Raw genomic sequence first — 22,308 nt, 5'->3', positions numbered from 1 at the left:
TATATCAGAATGGTTAAAACTTTCTTTGTTTAGCAGATCACTTTTGTGCAGATTTCAATGGAAGAAACATCGTGTCGCAGCAAATTATCTTTACGCAATGTAATAATATAACTATTTAAAAGATGCTCCTTCTATATTATTACATTTCAATTAATTTGGCGTAAAGATATCCATCCTTCCTCAGTCCTATTACTCGTGTCCGAGCGCGGTGACTTTTCTTCATATACATGTGTTGCGCACGTAGATTATACACATTGTATATGGGACCTACAGTTTAACGCCGATTCCAAACGGCTATTTTTTTTTTAGAGAAGTGTTCATGGCAAGAATACTCTCGGTGGTTTGCCATTGCCTTCCGAGAGGGGAACGAGCAAATATAATTTTTCTAGCTCTATACCGGGGCTCGAACCTGGGACTTCGGCTCAATAGACCAGTGCGCTGTCTATTAGGCCACGCTCGTCCTCGAATAAAGATAATAGATAAAGATATAAGCATACCAAAATTTTATTAATGTTATACATAATGGTATACATATTTATATAAAAATTAAATATTAAAATATCAGTACAGAAAAATGAGTCATATGCATTTAATCTCGTTCGCTTTTGTCCTTTCTTATTCGTCTTATATTTCTTTTCAGACGGCCGCACGAAAGCGCTCGTTTTTCGGCCTTTTCGTCGAGATCGAAATGGTTAACATGGGACCTATTTACGGTTTCGCGCAAATATTAAACTCGCCCATCAAACATTAATGGTGTTTGCTAATCGCCGTAACCATGGCCGACGCATTAGCCATTTGCATTACTAATGTCGTACTTGAACGACGTCGACAACGACATTTTCGACCTTCGAGATGCGCACCGCGCGCGCAATTACCGCTCGGAGGAGAACGTAAATTTGCTTTTTCTTTTCGCAGGTGATTCGCAATTACCTTTGCAACCGAAAATAGCACAAAACGATACATTACATTAGAAGATTGACGCCTATGGTCATTTAGTTCTTGCATGCCATACGTGACTTCCTAAGGTTTGCAAAAACTTAAATAGATACATTAATTGAATACTATAGAGAAATAAATTTAAGATTTCTCTAAAAATTTCTCGGAAGAATATAAGATTTGCCCAAACAAAAGTAAAAAAATATATATGATTAATCGTGCAAGATTTCCGAAACTCTTCTCACGCATCCAAGAGTTACAGAATAGGTGTAACTCTTTGTTATTTTATTATTTTCTAAGAGCCGTTTATTTCGTAAAACTGATAATGAGACTTTTATATAGAAATATAACATTTTGTATGCAATCACCCAGTATACTTTTCTCTTGGAATGAAAAAATTTCACAGCGAATTCCCCTTTCTAACTCGGTGACATGTTCGAATGGCAGTTAGTCAGTCAGTGGATAGATCGAGTCCGGCGACGTCCGTTAACGGCGAGCGAGGCGAATGCGAATGGCATTCTCATTATCGCCGCTATGCCGTACATACATAGCCAGCAAGAACGAGCAATGCATGCAATGGCTATCGAATGGAAGGTAAAAGCGAGACTGCAAAGACAGCCGGAACGAAACGAAGGCCTACCTTCCAGCACGAGGAAACGATGCACTCTTAGCTCAACTGAAGCTTACGGGTGTCTATTTAAACCCAGGAATTAATTGACACGCTCGCTGACGCCGAGTATAAATTTAGACCGAGGAAAGCGGGACGAGAGAGAGAGAAAGAGAGAAAGAAGAGGGAGTGGGCAGGATAGAGAATGTTTTATATAAGTGCAAAAACATGGTGCAAAATTAATCCTATAAATTATTCAACAGATATAGAGATCATTTTCTTTTGGCTAAATTATTGATTTTCAACATGATGCATATATAAGCAATTGCGATAATAATAGTCAAATATAAGATTAACTCGTATTAATTTAATCTTGCAAGATTAAGTTCATTATTACTAAATGTATGTTAATATTTATTGAATATTATAATATTACAAGACACATATATACATATTTACAATTATATTATTTATAGAAGAAATAAGTCGTAATAAAAATTCGTAACAAAAATTCATTAAGGGAAATTCATAAACCAAAGGCCAAACTCCGAAAATGTCAATTGTTTTCAATAATGTTACTGGCCTATATTTGTCTTTGTATAGACAAGGATATAGACAAGGATAAACAAGGTTATAGTACCTACATTGCATAATAATAGATCTACACGTATAACTTTTTTGTTAGGGATGTAATCCTAATTCTGAGCACTGTATGCTATTTCTTGATGTATATAATTCACCTTCTATGACGGTCTCATATTGTAACAATAAATTGTAGAATTTTTATATGAAGCAAATGTTGTCACGAGTTGACATCTTACTTTCTGCATTTCTGAAATTATTTTCGTTCTCGGTATAAAATCGACCGTCGTGGAAAGCATTAGCGCATATACTTTAACTTTAACCCTTAAACTACACACTACCTATTTGAGACATAAACTACACCCTGGGTCATTTTGACCCAGCGCTACTTTGCGTAATTACCACAAACGGGGGATCGATTCTTTTTGGCTGAAATTAAAAGGGTGCATTCTTGCAACACTCAAAATGAATGTGAGATTGTTTGTGAAGGGTTATTAATAAAACTTTATGGTTCAAAAATTCAAAATATGGTTTATAAACAAAAAAATTGCTATTTTTTACGAAATATTCAATAACTTTCTAAATTTTCAATATTTTTACGTGAAAATTTAACTGCATACTCTCTGGATTATATACTTTAAGGTAAAAATACGCGCGAAAGCTAACATTTCAAAAAAGGTATTTATTTGGAAAACCGAAAGCAATATAAATCGGTAGCACATTCGCTTCAAGATTTGTTAATGAACGATTCGTTTTCGATGGATAGGGCATGGAAACAATTCGAACTATAGTAAATAAACAAAACAATGTTAAAAAATATTAATCATACTATAAAACCCGACTGTCTGTCTGTCCGCGAACTACTCATTCGTTAGTGGACCAAATTTTTACCAAAAATATATGAAATAGGGGTAGAATTTTCCGGGGAGTGCAATGATGTGATTAATTTTTCGTTACCGATTTTTTTGGAAACCGGTTCCGAAATTTGCCTTAGATTGTACGACATCTATGTATAATTCAGTGTTATTATTGATAAACAACTGATTAAAAAAATTTCAGAGAATATTTAAACGTTTACTTACACTTTAATTGTTCGAAAGAAGCTCAAAAAGACTAAAAAAAAATCACAAAAAATTACCCCCAAAATGCGTAAACTACACACTGGGTCAAAATGACCCGTGATTTTCGGAACGTTTGACGCGGACGGCAGCCAGACACAGCCGGACGCCTGCTGACTTACAACGACTGTACCGCTATCTAGAGAGAAGTTAAAACTACCAAGATATGACGCGACAGATCCCGATTTCAGCGTTTCAATGGTAGATAATGCAACACAATTTTTTTACTGGGTCATTTTGACCCAGGGTCAGTTTAAGGGTTAAGAAAGAATTTTTAAATCCATAAAGCCAATAAAAAGATATGCGTTTAGTAAAAATGTCGATATTACAGACGACTTTAGGATCCTCTTAAACTTAACAAAAGCGTTCAATAAAAAAATAATGAAAGAACTTCTAGTTATAATTAATGTCAAATAATTGGACTCTCAAAATAATTGCAAATCCAAGTTTATTCTTAAGGAGAAATTGACTTTTCACTTGAAAAATCTATTGAAACGTTTTCCGAACACCCTGTAGCTAACGTGCTAGGAGACATACGGAGAACAATGAAGCGCACGGTCACAAACACGCAGGCATACATGCACGTACGCACGCATGCACGCACGGCGCATACGAAGATGACGTAAGCGCTGATTACGCGTCGTCGTTGCGATGGCGGGCTCGCAGCGACGACTCGTGTTGCATGTGCAACGCGACGTTCACAGAATGCGGCAATGTACCGAGCGAGCGCATGTGTGATGCATCACACGCATACACGCACGCGCGCGACCGAAGGACGAGGCCTTCAAGTACGTATATATATCGCGCGCATTATGGCTAATATTGTGTGTGTGTGCGTGTGTTCGTGCGTGCGCGCACGCGTGTGATTGATATATATATATATATATATATATATATATATATATATATATCACACGCACATACGCGCCACATATACATGTATATATGTATAATGCGTACAAGATCATCAGCTGACAAGAGGGACCAGGCGAAGCAGGAAGAGTCCGCGTTGAAATGTCCTCACGATACGAAAAGAAAGGAAACTATGTAATAAATATAAACTTATTTCGCAAGTAAATCAAAATCCGAAGGACAAAAGTATTTACGCCGAGTGCATAAATATTTTGCATTCCTTTCTCGCATCAACCCTCAACAGATGATTTCCAAAATTTGGAATGTAAATTTTGTCGTTATATCTTTGGTTATTACGTATCTATTCGAGAAAGGAGAATTAAATGATGAGTCCTACAGAAGGGACAGTTATAAAGCTCTTTTTCTTTTTAAATTACATTATTAAAATGTTATTTATAGAAATTATAAAACTACTTTCATTCCCGAGAATTCAACGCTTTATGCTTATATTTATACGTAATTCGAATAAAATATTCGTGTCAGCAAGACAATCCCGAGACTAGCTAAAATTTTCTGCTTGCACGATAAACAATCGACGCGATGATGACGCAAGGCTCGCGTGCATCGATTGGCAAACTTTGCAACTCAAACTGAAATGCGTGCAAGTACCGCTGACACGAGTATCACTTTGTTTTTCAGACGGAAATAATTTCATTTTTTATTCGTGACAATAACAACGACGAAGAAAAATTGATCAATTATTGTCGCATTGTGAAAGCGTGACTGATCGATTTTTCTCTACTTACGCATCATTATGAACGGACCGTAAGATTGTTCCCCCCCCCCCGCACGTATCTATGCCATCGGAAATTCCTCACTGGAATTATAACGGTTTCGATCCCTGGCTTCGAGGCCAGGACGAATCTCATTCCGAATTTAGACGCGGCACTCGCGAGCGTGTAGCGCAGAGAATATCGATCAGGCATGTATTATCGAACCAGCCGTCAGTTCTACCGGGTGTTCCGAAATGAGGATGCTCCGTAGAGTGAAGCGCCTATCGTGCGACCCCGTCTTTCGAAACGCCGACAATAGTTCGGTAATTGGCACGAGGAGTCAAATGAGAGGAACATGCTGCGTGAAAGATGAACGTTTAAACTTCAGAAAACTTTAGAAAAAGACCTCTTCAGACTGCACCGCAGAAGAACATATGATTTCAATTAGGCCCTGCACTTTTTCGAAACAAGTAAGCCTTAGTTTCGTGTCATTGTTTATTACTCATCACGTATTAGGACGTGACAGAATGTAAAATGTATTCCTAAAGTTTTGTCAGCTTTTCATGAAATATATAAAGTATATATATTCAATTATATGTATCAAAATTGCATGTGTGTTATGTAAGATACATGGTAAAAGTATAACTCTTTTATGAAATTACGCTCTAGTTTCTACAATTTCTCAAGCCGCAGTAAATTTATGAAAACGCAGAAAATATAAAATATCCGTGTAATAATGCTCTATCACTAACAAAATCGGATCTGATGTAACAGAAACAATGGCATAAATTCTATAGTGCATAAAATATGAGTATACGTATAATATCAAATTAAATATGAAATATACAAAAGTTGTAAAAAATTACATGAAACATATTTTGCAAAAAATTAATTTGCAAAAATTCCATTTTGACATAAAACTACGTCTTTGTCGACAGTAAGTAGGGGGTAAGATTGGGAGCACAGATGCAACGAAAACGTGTCACACTTTGAACGTTTATATCTTTAAAACTAATAATCGTAAAGTAATAATTAATACGTCATTAGATATATAGTCCCATTTCCTCTCGAAAGTCTCGAAAGTCTCAAAAAGCTTCCTCAATGAGGAAGCCAAACAATTATAAGCAAATAATTATGCTCAAATCTCAATCACTTTCAATAACTCTTCTTTTTTGACAATTTATTATTAATTATTGACAACTTTTCTAATTCCATTATATTCTTCAATCTTTTCTACCCCTATTTCATATATAATACTTTAAGATTTGATTGATTAGATTCAGCTTTTTTTAATCTGAAATTAAAATAAAACGTCAAATCCACGTCGATATCGCTTTAACAAAATCTGCAATGTTTGAATTCTAATGAGCAACACACGTTTCTTTTCTTCCGAAAATCTCAGTCTAATCGTGCACTGAAACAAAAATTTGTTAATCCGAAAGAATATTTAGTCCGATACGTTCAACTAAACACGTTAGTTAACTAAACATTAGTTGTTTCAACAATTTTTTAATCAAGAATTAATTCAACTTAGTTAAACTAACTAAAATGTTTAGTTGAACGTATCGGACTAAATATTTTTTCAAATTAACAAATTGTTTTTCTAGTGTAGCTAAACGTAGCGAAAGAGAACCGCAACGCGGTGCATCGACGCGACAGCCGACCTAAGCAAAGTTAGGTTTCAGCGCACAACACAAAGGGACGAAGGGACACAAGGGAGAGGGGAGGTAACGGGGAACAGAAGGAGAACCCGAGAGAGTGCAGCGTGGCCGGAGGAGAGCGCCATTCGAGGGAGGGCTGTTGAACTTTCAGGGTCACTCCCATGGGCCTCTCGCGCGCGGAAGAGAGAAAGCGAGAGGAAAACGAAAGAGGTGTAAGGGGTCGAGAGGGGGAGGGAGAGAGAAAGAGCCATCGGAGAGGAGAACGAGCAGGTTGAGGCCCGACACGAAAACTCACTCCTAAACTGTCTAAGGACGCGCGCGATTCGAGGACCGAGCAATGGACCGACCGACCGACCGACCGATCGACCACGTCGTCTCTTCGAGGCCCTTTAGGCGCGCGCGATAGACGGGTAGCGTCGCGTCGCCGTCGCCGCGCGTCGTCCTTCCCAAATGCGCGCTGCTCACGAAAGCCCGACGCGAACATTCGGCGCGAAACCAGTTTTCGGGGCCCCGGCAAGGGCTCCGATTCTCTTCGCCGAGGCTTCCCGAGACAACCACAGGGACCACGAATGCGAGCACGAGCGCGATGAGCTAACAGTGAAATAGTCAGGGTCGCATGAAAGCGCCGAAGAGATTCACTTTCGGCCGTCCTACTTCTAGATCCGCCACGACGGAGAGCCGCGCTCGTTTAATGCGAGCATAAAAGAAATGGCGCTTGAACGAGAAAAGCTCGAAAACTAAAAAGCTACACGGGAATAAATTATACGGGAGAACGTTGACCCGTGTAATGACTCACCGAGTCGCGCCATCGCTATTTTTATCGTTTACTTTCCTTTTAATCTTCTCCGCCGGGTATTACGAGTTTGAAGTTACTCGAGTTCTTGCGAGTTTCGAAAAAGACGAGCACGTTTCGACAACGGTGAGCCGAGGCGCTCGGCCTCGCGCGATCAGACAGGATGGCGGGGCAGGAAGTTAACTGTAATCGGTGACTAAGTGCGAACAGGATTCCACGTACGTGGCGGAAACCGGCGGTCGACGCGCGAAAGTGCGTCTACGTGAGCAGGGGAAAAATTGATAAGAGAGATCGAGATAAGATCGGCTATAGTCTCGCGTGTTCGGACTATTCGGAGCCATGTGGTCTCACGGTTATACACCGAAGAGCTCCGTTTCAATTCGTGAGAGCTCTCGGAAGATTACACCGCTTAGCGGTAAACGCGGCCTTCTTCTAAGTTCACGCTAAATACAGGGGTCTCAGAATCCTCGAATATTTCTTCTCTCGAAGCGTCCTCGTTTCTAAGATTATATTTTTTCTTGGTAGAGAAGGCATTTATCACGATATTTGGCGGCATAATAGCTCTAAACTGTGTAAGGATGAAGCTGAACCAGCTATAACGTGTCTCAGAACGCCTCGGCCTGGGTATTGAGTATAAACTATAGATATTAACTATAGTATTAACTATAGATATTTGAGTTGTTACTTTCGCCCCGCGTTACTTTTGACCCCACTCTACCTTACTCTAAAAAGATAAATAAGAGTAAGGCTACGTGTGAAAATTAAGTAAATTATAAATAATTTTTGTGGCGAAAAATATTAGTAGATAATAAATATACATTAAATTGATACATATAATATATCGATACATATAATCAATGAGTCACAGCATATTTTTTGTAAATTATCAATATGAAATGTTTTACCTCTCCATATATCATGTAATTCGATTATTAGTATCTTCCCTTCTCAATAAATATTTTTCAGCTAAATTAAGAAATATATCATTTCGGTTGTATGAGAGGATAATGGGCCAACGATACGAGCTAAATACAAGTTATTATATTAATACAAAGTTTTATTCATTAGAATAAATATATTCTATTTATGAATAAAACTTTGTGTTAACATAATATTTTGTATTTAGTTCGTATCGTTGGCCCATTATTCTCTTATATTGCTTTACATAAAACGTGTCACATATTTTAATATTTTAATTTTAACTGATTTTTAAGTCGTGATACAATGATATTGATATCTCTGTTTCCGAATATAAATCTAAACTCTCTACAGGTAATCTGTCTGCTTTAGTCTTTGTCTTATGATAATCATGTTTCTCGCTGCAGTAATTACTATTATCATTATTTTACTGCAGCGTTATTGCAATTCTATTATTATTCTCTAGCAACAGTACATAATCACTGTTACCCCTTCCTATATACAATTGCTATCACATAAAAGATCCGTTATCACCCAAATATGTATAAAAACTTTTCTAGAATTTACACAATTTCGGGCGCGATGAGACGAGAGGGAATCTTTATCTCGGAAGGGGCGGTGTCATCGAGCGATAAGAAACTCGAACGAAACCTCGGTCGAAAGAACATGCGAGCCGCGTACGTGCAAGAGAAGGACCGTCCGCTGGTAGAAGGTCAACGACCGGCTCTCGCTCTCCTCTCTAGTACCTGTATCATCCTCATCTCTCCTCCTCAAGCGGAACGTGCGCGAACCTAACCGCTAGCGAACGAGTGCGAACGCATCCTCATCATCTTTCTCCTTTCCTCTTCCCGCGAAACTAGTCTTACGCGCAAATTACTCCCGCGGGATTCCGCTCGAGTACTCGCGGTCGAGATCGAACCTACGAAGCCATTTAGATTCCAACTCTACTCAAAACGGAAGTTTCCGGGGGAAAAAATCGGCGTTGAATTTTTCTCAAAGAAAGATCGGCTTTCAGCATAAATTTATTTGATAACATGATAACTTATTACATTAATTACAATTTTTTATTCAATAGGATGAATAATTATTAAGCAAAAATTTTAAATAGAGACTAAGACCACAATCGTCGAGAAAAAACTTGCAAACTCTCTTTCAAATGATGTGTGTATTAATAGTTATTTGTGTAACAAGTGCGGGAAGTTGAGAATTGGACACGAGTGCGGAGTGGACGCACGAGCCGAAGGCGAGTGCGATCACCCGCACGAGTGTCCAATTCTCATCCCGCACGTGTTACACACCCTATTTTATATTACAAAGTGCGTGGAAAGTGGCCCATTTTTGCGCGCGCGTCATCTGTGCGACGGATGGCCGATTCCATACACGAGTCAAAACAGTGCGGTAATGTTACATTACCGCACTGTTTTGACTCGTGTATGGAATTGGCTATTTGTCACACAGATGGCGCGCGCGTAATGGGCCACTTTCCACGCACGTGTGATATAATATCTCATTATAAAATTTCATTACTATTTAACCCTTAAGTGCACAGCTTTGCACATCTAAAGAGCCTTTTCTGGCCCTTTTTTTCATTCTGGATGGGAAAATTCAGGTCATTATTTATTTCAAAAATACTCAGAATGCTACGAAAAATTGCGCATTTTTAAAAGTTAACATCTTTACCCATTATAAGTTATTATATGTAATCCAATAAATCCTCGTATTTTTCACGCGAAAAGCGGCTCCCTTAGGAGCCGCTTTTCGCACACGAGAAAGGGAGAGTGAGAATGCTATATAGCGTAATTTCGTATTTTTGCAGTAAAGTTACAAACGCAACTCGAAAGAATGGCAATAGGAGACGAGAGAATCGATATAAATGCCAGCCGATGAGGTTTACACGCTTCGAGAGTCGTCGGGGTTAAGTGGCCCGTCGTTTCCCGCGGTTAACGTGCGCGCTATAACGTTACTCGCTCTAATGCGGTAACAGCTCGCGCGCTAACCCACTAGAGATATTAATTCACGCGTGTACCACGCGTGTCAGCTGATCGGCTCTCGCGTGCGCAAGCCGGCCGGCCGACCGGCCGGCCGATCGGTCGGTCGGTCGGCTGGTCGCCAATTGCCGATTGCGATTGCGTCATAACGCAATCGTGCATAATTGCAATTAATAACTGTCATTACGGTCAGCGAGAAATACAAATACGAAACGAATAAACGAGCGAACGAGCGAGCCGTCGCACATTTTTTCCTGCGCGTTTTTCAACGTGAATGCTGAACGACGCGATACTTATGTATCGAATCATGATCTGGAAAAAAAAACAGAATCGGAGTTCTAATTGTTCAAGAAATTAATGAATCGTTCAACGTCCTAATTTTTATGAATTTTAGAAGATCTCTTTTGTTATATAGTAATTCATTTACTTTTTCGTTTCATGATTAACCCGTTAACTGTTAGATGAAAAAAATGCTTGTAGGCCAAAAATGCTTTTGACAAAAAAGTTAATAAAATTATAAAAAAGATGTTTTCTGGGAGTTTTTTGAGTCGCTGTATCTAAAATTAAAATTAAAATTTTAAAATTTAAAATGGAAAAATTTATAAAAGTTCTTATAAATTAATTTTTCTGCAAACTGATAGATATTTTAAATTTTTTGACCATATTAAATCCATCATTAATTAACAAATTTCAATTTTAAAATGGAATCAGCGGCTCGAAAACTCCCTCAAAAATTTTTATGCATGCAATTAAATGAATTTTTTGCTCATCATATTGAATTTGCCATTTTAAATTCTTGAATTTTTATTTTAAATTTGAAATCAGGGATTTCAAAAACTTTTAAATATAAATTTTTATGCAAATCAAACAATTTTTTGCATTTTTGGGCCGCCATATTAGATCCGTCATTTTGAATTTCGTAATTTTGATTTTAGATTTAAATTCAACGACCCCAAAAACATAAAGATATAGGTTCTAATTGTTCCGTTAAAAGCATCTTTTCTTGAATGTGCGGATTTTTCCGTCATGTCATGAACAGTCCTGGTCAGTTTTTTTGCAGATATTTCCGTCATTGACAGTCAAGGGGTTAAATGTAAAATCAGCTTAAAACTCGATGTGTAACCGATTAACGAGTCTCCTTTTAAAGAACGCTGATTCAATTCCAATCTTCTCTTTTTTCCAAATATTTAAACGTTAAATGTTCATCCAATTAAACGAGATACAAATATACGTAATAAAAACGTAATAAATCAATTATATAATGGTTAACGCAATCAACAATATCGAAAATTAATATAATTAAAGAATAATTGCTCGTAGATAAAAAAAAAACGCGTAATAAAGTAATAATACAAATTCGCTTTTTCTTATAATTTTCATCAATCGAGTCTAACTATATATTTAACCCTAGACAGCATATCATAATTTTCTCATACGTGAATGACTAACCGGGGTATTAAATTACCCCAAACTTGTACCACGTGTATAATGTTTCTATTTATTGTTAGAAAACTTTTTAATAAATAATTTTGTTTGCTCTTTAATAGGGAAGACGATCATTTTGTGGTAGTAAAAAAAAAACAATAAAAAAATTTCGAAAAACAAAACAAAAGACCAAAAATTTGGCTAAAATGACTTTTTTATAAAAAATGCTGTAGTTTTTCATAAAATTCATCATTTTAAAATTTCCAACGAATTTTGATTTTTGAAAGACGAATAAACAACCTTCAAGGGCATGTAAGCGACTTTTTCGTTTCTTAAAAAAAACATATTCCTTTGAACGTCTGAAGTAGAGGAGAAATAACGAAAAACTGTCGGATGGGAAAAATCGCAAGAAATGGAAAGTAAAACAGATTCTGTCGATTATTATTTATTTGAAAGGTAGTCAAAAGTTATAAAAGTATATGGAAACAGTAAAATTAACTCCACAAAAACTTTACAAAGTTTTAATCAGTTGCTGTGCAAACACAGCAAAAATGAAATAATTGATCGAATCTTAAAGAATTATATATGAAACAGGGGTAGAATTTTCCGGGAAGTGCTATAAAGTGTATAATTTTTCGTTAACGATTTTCACAAAAAATCTGAAATATACTTTACTGTAGTAAATGTCGAGCGTAAACGACTAATTGTAAGTGGAGTATTACGTTACCCCAAACGATTTTCTTTTTCGGTCACAGCTGCTGCACGGATCTAACGCACTCGCTGAATGACGGAGGTCGATTGCCGGATGACTAAACTGAATTATGGTTAGGGTCTCGGTATGAAAACTAACCTTCCTAAGTCAGGGGCGTAATTTGAATTTCGCGTGGGGTAACGTATCACCCCAGATATGCTGTCTAAGGGTTAATATTGTATTTATACATTCTCTCTAAATTTCTCGGAGTGAAAATTCGGCCGATAGAGTGAGATCTCACTCTTTTGGGGTGAGATCTCACTCCAAAAAGAGTGAAATCTCACTCCAAAAGAGTGAAATCTCACTCTATCAGCCGAATTTTCACTCCGAAAAATTTAGAGAGTTACAACGCGATGCAACATATGTGTTTTTCACATAAATTTTAAATTATATATATACAGTTTTATAAGTTCTTATATTTGAAAAAGCTGTTATCTATAATTTTTCGCCATAATTTTATATAATTCTTTATATAATTCTTTTATCAATAATATAAGATCAAAATATCCACAAATAGTTTTTATACGAAATTTTAATAAATCCCAAACAGACACATAAACGATCGATATTTGAGATTTTATTTTGTAACGCAATGTGTCTCAGAAATCCATGTGATTTACCCTTTCTCAAAATTCGAAATCTGTCTATTAATAATTTTAATTTCGTTTTTCTCTATCTTTCTCTCTTCAATTCCGCTGCACGCGCCTACGTACGTGAAAGATTCATCGATCTCGGGGGCACATCGGCTCGGCGTGCCGAGCTTTTACCGAGAAAACAGCCGGGGGCCAGTGATCTTCAACTCGTTTAACAACACTCTGTGAGGTGACATTGCCTGAATGCCATGGTCAGCGACTGTGCGAGATCGAGAATTTAAATTCTACGCCGACTCTCACCGTCTTCCTATCTCGGATCCTGCAGCGTAATCTTGCTAGTGTGCAAACAAAAAGAGAAAACCCAGAAACCAAACCGGCGAGATCGAAAACCACACCGAGATAAATTTTTATCGAGACATTGTAGTTTTATGTGCGTATGAGTGTGTTCAGTTAAAGGTTTATTCTTTTTGATTGATGTTAAAGATGTACTTCCGAATGACCCCTGCTCGCGGTCGACTTAAAGTTTTACACATAAGTTGTTTTAGTTGTAAGAAATAAAGTGCGCGTGGTCCCGACTTCGGGAAATAATTTTTTTTTTATGACAACATTTATCGACTAAAATCGATTCTATACGATATATATGTTACCGTAAAAGTAATAAATTCGGTAATTATGTAGAATTACCGGTTATTATGCATAATTTTCAACGTACAGTGGTAAATGTGATAAATTGTAACAAATTTATCAATTTTACCGATAATTATAACCAAGACTTTTTAATAAAAGTAATAAATCTTTCATTAATTTTGTTATGGGTGGGAAAGTTTGAACTCCCTGTATTCACGCATACATTTTTTCACCCACACAATTGAGTTAGGTTAGTTTTTTTTGGAGTAGAGCCCCCGAACACAATCTCCAGTAGAGTAGATATTTACTATATATATTATATTTTATATATGTTGTATATATCATATAAAATCGATTTTAGTCGATAAGTGCTGTCATAAATTTTTTTTAATTTCTCGAAGTTGGGACCACGCGTACTTTATTCCTTACATCGAAAACAACTTATGTGTAAAACTTTAGGTCAATTGGGAGCAGATGTCATTCGGAAGTATATTCGATGTTAATATTTCTTTAGTAACTCACTTGTGCATTGAATTGTATAATTAAACTTAACGAGTTAATTAAACGATAAAAATATATCTTGAACTGAAAGAAACATGTCAAAGATGTCAGTCAAAACATACGCCAACATTATTTATAATTAATTTCACTATCATAAATTATTAGCTGTCTGCTTCTAAATTATGTTACGTAAAAAATCGAGAAACGTAACAAAAAGTCGGTCGCGAAAGAAACGTGACCCAGTTTTTTAAAATGTGCCAACCATCTGACGATTGTGACGCATCGACAGTCTTCGACCTTTTCGTATTATCATCGAGAACCGTGACACTTGCACGACTTGTTGCATTTATTCCAATGCGAGTCACAATAATTAACGGCATCGTTAAATATCACTTCGCTACCTCCGATTTCCGCCGCCTTTGGCCCTTCCGGTAGAAAGGTCAGTGATACTGACGTACGCTTTTATTATCAAGACATTTTGAAACGTCCCTTTTTATCCGAGACATTAACTAACTTACACCTTTTAATTCATCTGTTAAACTTTAGTTATTTGTTATAACATAGATTGCTCACTTACAATTTAAAAAAATTAAAATTTTTAAAGGCATCCTGCATTCGCGACTCGCGTGAAAATTACTTTCTACTCGAATTACCACGATACGATAACGATGCAAAGGTGCAAAAGATGTAAAGAATTTAACAGAATAACACACAAATACCAAGGTTTAGAGTCGCATTTCGATCCACAACTTCGGCGCTTCGGCTTTTATTTAGAGCAAGGCCTCATCAAGGCCATGAGAGAATATAATGGCCGGAAGTGCGGCTTCCACGCGAAAACGTCATGTGCATTGCACTCGCCTCCTCCTCACTACAATTGCGATTACGAGTTTGCATGATCCGAGGACACTCCTATTATTAAAGAAAAACCATTTTCTACACAATATAAAAGTATTGTCAAAAAACTAGTTAATTTTAACGTTTAAAATATTTAAAACCCATCATTAAACAATATGTATATTAACATTTAATGTTAGAACATCAAAATCTATTTTGAGATCCGAAAGTTTCAGTTGAATTTCGAAATTTTATAGTAACAAAACGCTAAATTTCAAGTATTCAGTTTTCAACTGTATACAGTTGATAATTTTATAGTAAATATTACTATGGTGTCGCACTAGCTGCGGACCATCGAGGAATTTCAAGTTAAAATACTAGAATTATTGTTTTAAAAACGATTAAATAACGTAATTTTTACCATAAACATAGTAATTTAACTTAAAATTCCTCGATAGTCCGCAGCTAGTGCGACACCATAGTAATATTTACTATAAAATTTTCTCCGTGTAGATTCGGTAAATAAAATAATAATGATAATGAGTAACATACAATTAAACTCTTGAATTTTGGGATTTAGTTAAAGCACATGTAATATATTTGCTAGCCGAGGCACAAGTGCGCTCATACGCGAATCCGCATGGGTGACACTCGTGTCAAATGTAGGGGAGACCGGGGCTAAGCCGACAGCGGGGCGAACTTGACACTAGGCTTTTTGCCAATTTAAATTTATCGTAGAAACTTGCCTTTGCTACTGTAAATGCGTCTTTATGTGCCAGTATTATCAACGGAATTTGGTAACATTCTGAGTTATAGTGTAATTTTTAACGCGACATAAGTGTTTTTGATAATGAAAAGTAATTTTTCTGATCTCTCGAAAATGTCTACTCTTTCATCGAGCTTTACTCTTGCGAATCTACCGCTAAGTGATTTTCATGGGAAATTCGATGCTTTATACGAATCCGATAATAATTTTTGCATATTTTCAAAATTTATATATTTTTGGAGTAACAAAAGTAAAAAACGACGTTCGGGGCTAAGTCGACACGACGCCACCGGGGCAAAGACGACACTAACCTAAAGTGACATTATCGCAAAAAAGGTCACTGTTTCGTCCGATTCCGATGACAATTTAAGGAACATCTGTTGCGTGTGTTCGGAAAACATTTCATTAGCTTCTAATAACAAACAATGCATCTTATGCAACCGTATGGCTCATGACGAATGTGTGCGCACATCTGATCGCGAGTTTACGTGTATAAATTGTTTTTCAGACAGTTCAGAAAAAGATAATTAAAAGTTTAATCTTTTTTTTTTCTTATTATTTTAAATAATTGTTTACTTTATTCCGACTTTTTGTTTCTAATACACAATGTCTTTTCATTTGATAAACAATGTATTTTTATTTTTAAACAATAAAAAAATAAGTTCCAGATCAAATTGTGTCGATCAAACAAAGTGTTGAGTTTGCCCCGGCGGGGTGTCGAGTTCGCCCCGTCATTTTTCAATTCGAAAATTTGTCTTCGCGTCACTTTTCCTTTCCTGGCGGCAAAACAAAGCGACGTACAGCAAAACTTCTTGAATCAATTTTGTACCTGAAGAAACACTCTTTAAATATATATCATTGAATTTGCCTAAAAATTTTAATTAAATATTAAAAATTGCCTTTGAAAAAATAGTGTCGGCTTAGCCCCGGTCTCCCCTATCAAAAAAAATATTTATATCTCGCGGTTATTAGATCTCTCATCGCGTCGCACAAACGAGTGTCACTTTCGTTTTCGAGCAAGCGCGACATATAGCATCCGACGTGATGTATAGCTCTATCATTTGCGCTCCTCAAAAATGAAACAGACAAAAAAGGAAAATTGCAAGGAAAAAATATTTCGGGGCTCTCCGGTGGCGGTGAACAAACGGACGAGCGAGCGAGCCCTGCGTAGAGTTGTGCCCTGCGCACATGCCGCTTGCACGGCAAAAGGGTCAAAGGACGAGCGGCGAGGCGAGGGCGGTACACGAAAGCGTCGTTCCCTGAAGCATCGATCGGAGCACTGGCCAAAAATTCGCGCGCGCGGCTCCGCTCTTATTCGAAAAAAAGGAGCGAGAAGGAGGAAGAGGGAAGAGGGTAGGTGGCAAAGGCCACGAAAAGCGCAGGGTTAAAAGGTACAACGACGGGTATATGAAGAACATGTCATGAAAGAGTGACGATTGCACAGCCCCAATCGACCAGCCAGCCAGCCAGCCAGCCAGCCAGCCAGCCAGCGTGAACTCGCGATCGACGCGACGCGACGCGCCGCTGACTTCACGCAACACTCACCATTTAAATCTCCCAGCGGCAGCGGCAGCGGCGGCGGCGGCGGCGGCGGCGGCGGCGGCGGCGGCGGCGGCGGCGGCGACGATTTAAATCACGACGCGCCGTCGTCGAATATCAGTCGCCTCTCCTCTTTCCGATATACGCTCTGATGCGATAATATATCCACACACGCCTCCTCCCGCTTCTCCGTTCTTCTCTCGTTCTCGTCCTTATTATTATTGTTAATGCTGCTGCTGCTGCTGCTGCTGCTGTTGTAGTCTTCTTCCTTCCTCCCCCGACGCGACAATGAGAGACGTTCAGCAACACCTCATGGCTCCGACGACACTCATCGGGATTAGTTTACTTGCGCGGGTTGTTGAGCGCGCGCTTCTGGCAGGATGATGTAGTATATATCATACAATAGCGTTTGAACACAGAAAAGAACACGAACAAAGATACCGCGAAGCACCACGAGCACGCGCGACCGAGTACTCGGAACGGGCGCACTCGCGGAACGTCCACCTCGCCGCGTCGCGGCGTGAAATGCACTCCGATACAACCAACCTCTTCGCGGTTTATCATGCGATCGCGATTTACGCGCGCGCCTTGACACCCAGGAACTCCGGCAGTAATCGTGCAATTATTATCCTAGTGGCAGTGATGCGTCGTCGCGCGGGCTCGGGGGGAGAGAGACGGGGCAGAGCGTGTGTGTGTGTGTATGTGTGTGTGTGTGTGTGTGTGTGAGAAAGAGAAAAAGAGAGCGGCGGTAACGCACGCGGAGCGCGGTGAGACACCTCCACACGTCGAAGGCTCTCGCGCGACTGACGCGCCTGCCGCCTGGCTGGCACGTAGGGCAAGTTGGGATTAGGAGGCGGCACCTCCCTCTTCCCTCCCGTCACGCGCCTCGCGTGGTGGAGCGAGGAGGAAGCGCGCATGCGTAGCGGCCCTGTTTTAGAGCAGCGCGTCGCGACACTCGTTGCCGAGCCACCGCCCGATGCGCGTACACCCTCTTTGCGATGTAATACGATGCGATGTGATGTGATGCGATGCAACGCGTTGAGATAAAGTTTAGCGAAGACGGCTTACATATCAATTCGTAACATTCTAGATTCGCATTCTTTCAATTTGAAAAAAAATGACATGTGCTCGCTTATACCGGGTGTAATAAGAAAACACTTATTTTATAGAAATAATTTAATTTAAAAAAATTGGGTGCAGTTTCAAAAACGGTCTAGGTACTTCCGATTTCAAAACTTTGTAAAATGCTTTATTTCGAGCTAAGATGAAAGCCTTTAAAGAGAATTAGCGACTCCCATGACAAAGCCATTTTTTAAGATAAAATGATAAAAAGTGTAAGAAAAGATTTTAACAATTCCACAGGATGTTATAAATTATTATAAATCACCAATATTATATTATAAACACTTCTCCCCACTTTTACTGGGGGTATTTTTGTCTAAAATGCTGTTCTCGGAAGTGACTTTTAGAATACAATAAATTTAAAACTATTGGAGTTTTCTTTCTAAAATTTTTTACACATATTTATTGTTGCTTTAAAAACATTTATAAATTTTATTGGGAAAAAAATGAAGTTAACATGTGGTTTTGTACGCTCGGGCACAATAGTGCGCCTCTGATTGGCGACCAGTGTTGCGGACGTTGTGTGTATCTGAAAAAAAACCTCAAACATATTCTTAATCTGTATGAGTGTTGCGAGAGTTGATACTAGAATTGAGTCGAAATAATTTTTTTCTTTCTTTTATAACTCGCTGAAGAGGAAAGAAACGTAGGAAAAATCGACGCTCAACATTTAGCATGCCACCATTTTGTAAACAAATTTTTTTTTGCTGAATCTAGTACCAACCCTCACAACACTTATACAGATTAAGAATATGTTTGGTTTTTTTTTAGATGCATAACATCCGCAACACTGGTCGCCAATTACGGGGTTTTTTCCGCGCACCATTGGGCCCGAGCGTATACAAAACGTTACATTTATTTTGAGTGGAGTTCCGAAAACGGCGCACCTCCGATTTCGATAAAACTTTGTGAAAAGCTTAGTTTTGGATTAAAATAAAAGCCCTTAAAAGAAATTTTGGCGACTCCTATAATAAAGCCATTTTTTAAGATAAAATGATAAAAAATATACGAAGATCTTCATAATTCTACGGGATGTTATAAATTGAATATATACCTACTGTTTTTATTGAATAATTTTATGTTTTTATCATATACTTACAGTAAAATACATAAATAATATGCTTTGTAATATATTTTACTTGGTTATTCCTGGATAAATTGTTTTAATATCCTTTAATAGTTGGTCGAACGGGTGTGTATAAACACTTCTCCCCACTTTACTTTCAACACGTGACCTTTCTGTACAAATCAATATGTTTTCAGGTAGATTCAAAAGACCCTTTTTAATATCCTAACTATTATCTGGTATAACAAATTATTTCTGTTACAGATATTAAATATTTTTACACAATGCAATTTTTCATACGAAACGACGAAAGAAGAAAAAACGGGTTTTTAACTTTTCACGCGAACCGAGGTTCACCCCCATTCCCCCCTGCTTGCGGAGGAGGGACGGTAGCCCCTCCCCCGCCTACGTGTGTACTGTTTATACACACACACAATTGAAGTATTATTTAAAAATTTATATTAACTTTCCACGCGTGAAAAGTTCACGCATGTACTTTGTAAGGCACACTATGTGTCTAGTTTAAAAGATGTGGAGCCCCCCGCAGAGGGGCGGAACCTGTCTCCACGCATACACTTTCCACGCGACCAAGGTCCACCCCCACCCACTCCTGCCTGCGGGGAAGGATAAAAACATAAAATTATTCAATAAAAACAGTATATATTCAATTTATAACATCCCGTAGAATTATAAAAATCTTGCTATATTTTTTATCATTTTATCTTAAAAAATGGCTTTATCATAAGAGATAATTGCCAAAATTCCTTTTAAGGACTTTCATTTTAACCCAAAACGAAGCTTTTCACAAAGTTTTATCGAAATCGGAGGTGCGCCGCCGTTTTCGGAACTTTATCCTTTATTTTTTTTTCAACAAAATTTATACATGTTTTTAAAGCAACAATAAATATGTGCAAAAAATTTCAGAAAGAAAACTCCAATAGTTTTAAATTTATTCTATTCTAAAAGTCACCTCCAAAAATAGCATTCTAGACAAGAATACGTGATTTTTGTGTTCAAGTCAACAATCGTACTTTAGGAGTTTTCATGTTGATTCAAAAGGCTTTTTGAATCAACCCCAAAAGGGTTGATTGAAAACATGTTCCACATGGGTTTTCAATTTTTCACGTGAAGCGAGTTGAAGGTCCAGCCCACCGTACCCTCTGGTTACAGGGCAAAACGAGGTCTATCATTGTACACTTCAAGTTTTTAACTTTCCGCAAAGAAAGATCCACTCCACTCCACCCCACCCCACCCCACCTCATTCCATTCCACCTCTGTTTAAAGAGCGAACCAAGATATGTCATTGTACGGTTCGGACTTTCAACTTTCCACGCGAACCGAGGCTCACTTCCACCCACCGCTTACATGTGTACTGTCTATACACACATATCAGCAAATTACTTCCCTTAGAACTGACACAAACTGTTGTATTTCTTAAACTTTATTGTTAATAACTTTTTAATAAATAACGAACGACGACTAAAACCTTTAGAAGGTTACTCAGGAGAGTGCTCTTTATTAATATACGTCAAGGTCACAGGAGGTTGCTCGCCTAAACTAAATAATTACTAAACTTCCCCTTCTTTTCACTATTTTATTTTAAAAAAATGGCTTTTTACAAAGTTTCATCGAAATCGGAGGTAGACCGTTTTCGGAACTTTATCCCTTTTTAGTACCAATTAGTTAATATATTACATATAGTAATATGCGAAAATCACTCCTCACCAAAGTATCTTTCCCCATTGCACGTTTTTGAGACTTAAGACTATGTTATTATTATTTCTACCAACCTCCTCTACAAATGCATAGAAGTCCAGTGTGTACGTTCATGATCTAAAAGCCATAATAAAATAATGGAAGTTCTTTGTTTCATTTTCGGATTAAAACTATTTTTAACTCTGTTCAAATGCTCATTGATGAGCTTGAAATCAATTTATTGTTATAGATAGCAGCAGTAATCATACATATAAATCATGAAGTCTGCCTTCCTATATACATATATAAAATAACGTAAAATTACATCAGCGGCTGCAAATGTGCAGTTAATTTTATATACTTAACTTGTGATAATTAATATTAGAATTATATTTTTATGTCTTTTAGTATTAGGTATATTCTATATTCTTTTAATCATGCTTTGATAGTCATTGAATATGCATACCACATGAGAGATACATATATCACAATATTATAGTACCTATCACAATATTCAGTTGGACAGTTCAGATCAATAATAATCAAACATGGCGGTTCTAAATTATCATAGTTAAAAATATTCTACGTATAAATATTCTACGCTTCTAAAATGTTTGGTTCTCGTCTAACATAAAAGCCAACAAAGTTAAGCTGATTCGACCTGCCCCGGTCAAGATTCGGAAAAGCAAAAGGAGAAACGAGATTGCTGAGCTGCGATTGGAGCTGTCGACGAAATTGTGCGAGCACTTCTTTTTGTGAGCGTTTGAAATTTCTCATAGACTACATATATAGAACACGTAGGAGAAGGTATCGGCGGCGAATCGGTTTACTCGGAATTCAGACCTATTATTACGAGAGCGTAATCGTCTGATTATACGTCTGACACATACACGGCGGTCTGCGCCTCTCTCGCAACCGTATATATCGGATTCCATCCCTGCAGCGGCCGGTATAGGAACTGTCGGCTCCGGAATTTTGCGGCGACTCGAGGAATCGGCTCCTTCCCCGCACTCCCTCCCGTTACCGGAACCTTCGTTACCAAAATACACACGACGGTAGTTTCCGGTTTCGTTTCTCTTGTTGCGCGTCGAAGAAACTCGCCAGGTAGCAGTGACTCTCAAAGTTTCTTCCGACGATATTGCCAAATTAAGAAGGAAACGA

General features: G+C 37.9%; 1 protein-coding gene across 4 annotated transcripts in view; it reads right to left on the bottom strand.

Annotated features, from left to right (window-relative positions):
• Positions 1–22,308, bottom strand: part of LOC139821878 (histone demethylase UTY-like) — a 121,179-nt gene that overhangs the window by 53,462 nt on the left and 45,409 nt on the right. Inside the window, exon 1 of one of the 4 annotated variants that reach the window (XM_071793261.1) lies at positions 17,271–18,075. The exons of the other annotated variants lie outside the window; for them this stretch is intronic. The gene's annotated coding sequence lies outside the window, so the exon portion shown is untranslated. Of the gene's footprint in view, positions 1–17,270; positions 18,076–22,308 lie in introns of those variants that run through there. 4 annotated transcript variants of the gene reach the window in all.

This window comes from Temnothorax longispinosus, chromosome 11 (genome assembly GCF_030848805.1).
Source record: "Temnothorax longispinosus isolate EJ_2023e chromosome 11, Tlon_JGU_v1, whole genome shotgun sequence".
Taxonomy (NCBI): Eukaryota; Metazoa; Arthropoda; class Insecta; order Hymenoptera; family Formicidae; genus Temnothorax; species Temnothorax longispinosus.
The sequence above is the reverse complement of the archived record's forward strand: the minus strand, read 5'-3'. Positions and strand labels throughout refer to the sequence as shown.